We start from the raw sequence: 6,861 nt of genomic DNA on the forward strand, positions 1-6,861 counted from the left end.
TCTCTCTCAAAAAAAAAAAAAAGAAAGAAATAGATAGATTAAACCTGAATTTCAACCAGTACAGCAGTAACTTGATAGACCAAATATGAAGTTTGGTAGCAGAAATAGAATATAAAAAAAAAAATCGTGATGTAGAATAGTCCCTTAGCTCTGATATTTTACAAGTGAATCATAAAAAGGGAAAATAATGATGGATACCAGAAAGAAGTGAGCAGAAATCAGAAAAAATGAGAAGAGAAGATGTGGAGAAGTAAGAAGGAGAGGAAGGAGTTAACGGTAAAACAGAGGGTTAGTTTTTCTTAACTGATTGGTCCCTCTTGTTAACATAACATGGGTTACAGATGAAAGACATAAATTCCCTTCTTTCTTATAAAGCACAAATAACAGACAAGAAAGCCCCTTTCTGGGCTTATTGACAAGGATAATGGTTCAATGTAAGAATTTTAAGCCTGCATTGCCGTAGCTGTAAGGAATTTATTTTCCCCTGATGTATGGTTTGACCAATTTTAACCAGTGTCTGCAAACTAAGAAAGCCCATTCTCTTTTGTTAGTTCAGTTATCAGTTTCATTCTTATGATGCATTTGAATTTAAGAAGGATTTAACTTAATTTTTCTTTTTATTTCCTATGTTTCATTGATAGTGCCTTTGCATATGAACACTAAAAATGGAAGTCAAAGGATTTAACATTTTTTTAAATCAAAATTGCAGAATGGAGCAATGGATTCATCAAATGGAATTGTGGATTCACGAGGTGACGCAATGTATACACCAACAACCAGGATCAACAGCATGAACTGCTGGATTACTCTATGGATTTTTCGAAGATGAGGGAGATGAGGAATTAAAACAATCATGTTTGAAAAATCCATTGAGTAATCTGGCATTTCATGCTTTTGATCCCAATCTCCAAATTGTGAAACTGACATCCAAGTATACCTCTGCTTGCAGTCTTGCATGGATTCAATTCTGGAGCTTCGTTATCGATATTTTCAGGACCAGAGAAAGGGAGAAAGATATGGTTTTATCTTGCAGAGAAGTGGCTGTAAGTTTTGATTTTTATACATGCCACACATGACAATTTCTTAACAACTTCTTTGGATAACACATGGTGCTTTTATGATTTGCCTTCAGCATTATGCCTTGCTCAGATTAATGAGGATGAGGTTTCTAAAAATAAAGGCTTCTTCTCTGGTACGTTTTGTTAATAAAATTATTTTTTAGTTCCAAGGGAGATTGCACGAGGCGATTTGGCCCAAGATCCCTTCTCTAGTGTTGGCTTGCTTGACTGCATCAATTGCGTATCTGCCGCATCAGCAACTCCAAAAAATTATGGTCACCGATCCTTAAGGTTATACATGGTCTAACTGGTTTGGTAAGTAATTTCAATTCTACTGTTATAGTCTCCTTATTGTAAATGTGGTGGTTATTTTCTATTACTTTCATTACCCCATAACCCTTTTATTTGGTACCTTTCTCCTACTGTCCTTTTTTCTTTACTCTCATTTACCCTTTTAGGCCAACCTAAGGTGCATTGCTTAGGTTGATCATTTTTATAAGATATGAGTGTTTTTAAGTCCATTGAATTTTTTTTTATTGGTATTGGTACCTTTTGGATGACATTATGCAACATATGGGGTTCAGAGGCAAATGGACATTTTGGATATGCAGTTGTGTCTCTTTGACCTCATACTCCTTGCTCTTGAATGACACGGTTTGCGGCTTCTTCTAGCACACTTGAGGCATCCGTCAGGGAGACCCCCTCTCCCTGCTCCTCTTCAACATTATTGTTGTGTACTTATCTTCTATGTTTTATTCTACTTGCAGCATTAGTCGGCTAGAGGTCGTTCTGATCCGAATTGCTTTGACATCCTCTTGCTCCAGTTTGCGAACGATACTATATGCTTTGGCATTGTCACGCTAGATCATGTCCTTAACATCAAGGCCCTTCTCGATCTTTTTGCACTTCTGGTCAGAAAGTAAACTGGGGGAAGACAACCATGATGGGATATCATATTGATCCCCTCTTGCTTTAGATCATGGCAGAGACTTCGAGATGTTCGGTTGTGATTGCTCCTGCATACTATCTGGGCCTCTCTCTTACTAACAGCAGACCCTGGATGGGACTATGGGCCTCAGTGATCGAGTGGCTTGTGCTTTTTGGGAGCCTCTTCCCATAAGATATTTAAAGCTGAACTTTGATGGCAATACCTTTGGGAATCTAGGTTTGGTTGGTTTTGGCAAGGTATTTTTTATCTGTGAGGCATTGCCATACTCTGTTACTCTGGCCTTCTCGGAATTGTTGACTCGACCATTGTTGGACTCTCTAGTCTCCTTCACGGATTGCGTATTTTTCAGGACCGCTTCAGTGGTCCCCTTATCATGGAGGAAAACTCCATGGTCGTCATTGGATGGTGCTCCAACTCATCCTTCCCCCCATGGTGTCTCTGACAGATTTTTCTTGATATTTTGGACATTGGTTCCACCATTTTTTGTGCTTGGTCTCATGTATTTATATCAGCCAATTCGGTTGGTGATTTGAGTGCTAAAGTAGCCCCCCCTCCCAATCTCTTGTTGTTAGGGGAGGGTCTCCCTTGATGGATGTATCCTCCTATTTTTTTTTATTTTTTTTTGAAAAAGATGTATTAAAAAACGAGAGAAATTACAAAATTTGGGGTAGCATGTCCCTTATAACCAGCAATTGTAGGGTAGTACCCTACCTGGCAAGCACATCAGTCATCGAATTTGCGGATCTCGGAATGTGAGTCCAAATACAAGAAACAATTGAGGTAATTTCTAAAATTTCCTTAAAGGTATCCCATTGTCTCCATGGGGGAGATGATACATTCTCACACTAGCATATAACCACTTTTGAGTCACCTTCGATATGCAGAGGCCCACTGCATTTATCTCTGAAGACGCGGAGACCGGAGAGAAGACCATGTAACTCTGCAGATGTAGAGTTAGATATACCAAGAGGGCCAGCATAACTGAAAAGCTAATTACCAGAATGATCTGAAATTACTCCTCCGAAACCAGAAATCCCAGGGTTACCAAGAGATGAGTCATCAAAGTTTAACTTGAGATAACCAGGATCGGGAGGAGTCCATTCTTGCATGACCGGAAAGCTTTTTGCCATTGTGCATCGTAGCCAAATTTCTCTAGTTTTCACAAATAGAGGAGCCCAAATAGGGAGAGAAGGCTGTCTTGGTCAAAAGCCAAGTTATATATTTCCTACCACTCGGTCCACAACCCGATCTGAAAATTCACATTTTGCATCAAAATGTCTCCTATTGCGCTCATTCCAAAGCTCCCACGGTATGAAACTGGCACAGGTTGAGAGCATCAATTTTCCAAGGCTAGGCCGAGGGGTACCGGTGAGAGATTTCTTGAACGAGACTAGATCAACCGCCATGCAGAATTATAGCCCAAACTTTCCAAGAATGTTGGTCCACACCTTCCAAGAGAACATGCATTGAAGTAGAATGTGGCTTGTATTTTCAATGTCAGAGTTGCAGAATGGGCACAAGGGAGAATCATGCCTTGACAAGCACTCCACATGAAGAATTTTCTCTTTGGAGGGACACATAAATGCCATACAAAGTTGATCTCATTCTCCCTCCAAGACGAGTTACCGCCATTTAAGAAGCCATATGCGGATGAGACCGTGAAAGAACCCTTTTTATCCGGCCACCAAATGAGCTTGTCGGCCTCCAAAGGATGGATTTTAAACGAAGCAACAAGGTCCATCAAACGACTAGCCTCCAAAGCCTCACTATCCGAGAGACCCCTTCTAGGATGGAGGCTCATACACCACCACCCACCCCCCCACCCCTCAACATTTAAAAAAAAAAAAAGAATAAAGAGATTTCTTGAGAGCTAGTCTTGGAAATGAAGAACTTGTTGCAAGTCTTCAAACTCAACGGCACCAGCCTCAGCATCACAATTTGCATTCACCAACTTCAAGGAAGAAAATCTTGAGTTACTTCAAATTGCTGTATAAAAGCATAAGCACTGAAGCGAGCTGTGTAGATTCGCGACAATGATTTGGTTTCTTTTTGTAACAAGTGTTAAGTGAGTATTGAGTATATACACCAAATACCACGAGCTTGATAGGATCTCAATTGATTTAATCTTTTGAAATTCTTTCCCAACAAGGATTCGATTCAGAAACTCATAAAGGATCCTCGTGGTGTTGTTCTCCAACATTACTATTCTCAGGTTTCACCAAGGACTTCACTAAATCCAACTTTTTGGACGATTAAATGTTGTTAAATTGGGTCGAAGGCCCTATCCCAAAAATGACTAGCTAACGTAGGAAACCTCTTTACCAACTAATAAACTCAAAATCTTTGTTCTCACTAATCTATGTGGGATTATTCCTTAACACTCCCCCTCACGTGTAGACCATCTTTTGTGGCTCTACGAGTGGATAATTTAGGAGTAGGCAGTTTAGGTGTAGGCCCTCTTTTGTGGCTCTACAAGTGGATAGTTTTTAGGTGTACGCCATCTTTTGTGGCTCTACAAGTAGATAGTTTTTAGGTGTAGACCCACATATGAATACCTACTCTGATACCATTTTAAATTGGGTCGAAGGCCCTATCCCAAAATGACTAGCCAACTTAGGAAACCTCTCTACCAACTAATAAACTCAAGATCTTTGTACTCACTAATCTATGTGGGACTATTCCTTAACAAATGTAATTGTCTGTTGTTGTATGGAATACTTTACTAACAGGGACTTATTTTTTCAAGAAGTTGAGCAAGAATCCTTTACCAACAAGGATTCAGTTTCAAACCATACTAGGAAGCACCACTATTGTTGCTCTCAGTGCACCAACTTCCATCAACAAGAACGAAAACTCACAAACCAACAAGGATTCAAATTGCCAAAAAAAAAAAACCATCTGCTGTATTGGACGCTCCAACAAATTCATCAATAAACCTCATTGAATGGTACCAAAATCTCCTTAGTGTAATAGAACTCTACTCGTTAGCACGTATGGGTATTCAAACGAGTGGCTGACTCCGAGAGACTTGCAAAAAGTGTAGTAAATGCCAAGGTCATCAAATTGCTTGGAGGACTTGTTGCATGTAAGAAGTTATCAAGTATGAAAAGCCTTGACGCAGGCGTGCTTCGGCAGGTGAAAGAATTATTTGAGTACCAACGCCAACCCATCTGAGATCTCCCTGTAAATCTCGAAGTTCTCTCTCATGTTCAATTACAAAGATATCTGAACCAGTCTGTTGGTCCTAGCGGGCCTCATCTGCCTCTTCACGCTGCCAATAGAAGATCTTGTTGAGCAAGACAATGGGCTTGACATCCTGCCCACTATCAAACAACCTTCACCGCAGGACAATTTGCGGTGGCTTTTGCTGCATTAGACGTTGTGAGTTTCTTTATTTTGTTCGACATCAGTGAAGTGTCCCATTAGGGAACATTTGAGTTGTTGACCGAATGGATTTGTAGTCAGGCTTGATTGTCCTTGTCATCGTCAATGTTGTCGTCCTCAATGCCACCAGTTACAGTAGTAGTTAACTTGCCATGAGCAGTTGAACCGGCTTGAGTGATTCTACAAGGAAAAATATGAAGGATTGTATACGGTGAATTTAACCTGATGGAAAGAGGCTATTTGGGTTTGGCTTTCCTGTCTTAACTGAGCTGCTAATAGATCTTCCTCGCAAGAATAAAGTGGGGAAATGTGGTAGTCAATGGAGATCCATTGAAGAATAGAAAGCATGCATATTACGCATGAAAATAAAACCAAGAAGGGGTTATCGCTATCACTGATTCTCTCCATCGAAATTGATGGAGAAGAAGGAACACAAAATCAACGAGAGAAGAGAGAAACTTTGATGCTCTTCTTGCAACATAACAATTATCAATAGGCATACAACATAAAAAATAAAAAAGAGGAGGTATCCATTGAGATTGAAAAAGGAAGCAAAAGGAGGCTATTCGGGATGGTATTGTTGGAATAAGAAAACTAAAACTTAACAAAGAAAACTAAAAGTTAAGATCTCATCGAAATATGACTCCATTTGCTCTGTAGGTTGACTGAGTCAACTTATAGAATCTACTTTGATACATATTGGATTCTAGAATCGATAAAGAATTTACTGACTTATTAATAATTGAATACAACAAGCATCTATTTATAATAGAGGTAACAAGTAGAATCAGATTATAATTAAATTACCCATGTCCCAGTTACATCTAAAGTCAAACACTTAAAGATAAGTCCTAGAATAACTGAACAACTGAATATAAATAGAATACTAACATAACTGAAACACCTTTAAACTAAACTTCTTCCATGGGACCTCCTTCCCATGAGACTCTTCTTAGACTCTACCATATGAATTTTGGCTTTGTGACTTGTTGTGAGAGTCTTGTAAGGCTCTTCTATTCTTGTTCTTCAACAGAATTTAAAAATCGTGCACTTAAAAGTATGGTGTGCATATCCAAAAAGCATTGAAACACTAGGATGAGGATGCTCTCAATGTGGCAAGATGCAACTAGTGCATGTTGTTCTTTAGTTGCTGGATGGATGGTGTAGGAAGGTGCTGATTTTCTGAACAAGTTGATTGAAACAGCTGGTGGGTCCTCGTTCTGTAGTTTTAAGAAAGTAAGACAACAGTGGATGCCATCTTGGAAGTCATGGATCCCATCTTGGAAGTCTATGGGCAAGTTAGTTGACTAGCCCCTGTGAATGTGATGTGATGATAAGAGGAACTGACTTTTGTTTTTTATGGTTGGGGCACTGCTTGAAATCTTGATGCAGTGATTGGTCAAACAGTGTTACGTTTTTTAAGTAACCGTACCTCCAAGTCCCAAAAGTGTGCTGTAATTGCTGCGTGTA

At 39.5% G+C, this 6,861-nt stretch overlaps 1 long non-coding RNA gene across 1 annotated transcript; it reads left to right on the forward strand.

The window, feature by feature from the left end:
• The first annotated feature begins 739 nt into the window (after positions 1 to 739).
• On the forward strand, positions 740 to 1,310 carry LOC137945386 (uncharacterized). Its single transcript, XR_011110991.1, has 3 exons — positions 740 to 752; positions 950 to 1,043; positions 1,223 to 1,310. It is a non-coding gene; the product is annotated as an uncharacterized lncRNA (long non-coding RNA).
• The last annotated feature ends 5,551 nt before the right edge of the window (positions 1,311 to 6,861 follow it).

This window comes from Aristolochia californica, unplaced genomic scaffold, assembly GCF_029961685.1.
Source record: "Aristolochia californica isolate CCGP_79_NKW_82.1479 unplaced genomic scaffold, dmAriCali1.0.hap1 SCAF_12, whole genome shotgun sequence".
Taxonomy (NCBI): Eukaryota; Viridiplantae; Streptophyta; class Magnoliopsida; order Piperales; family Aristolochiaceae; genus Aristolochia; species Aristolochia californica.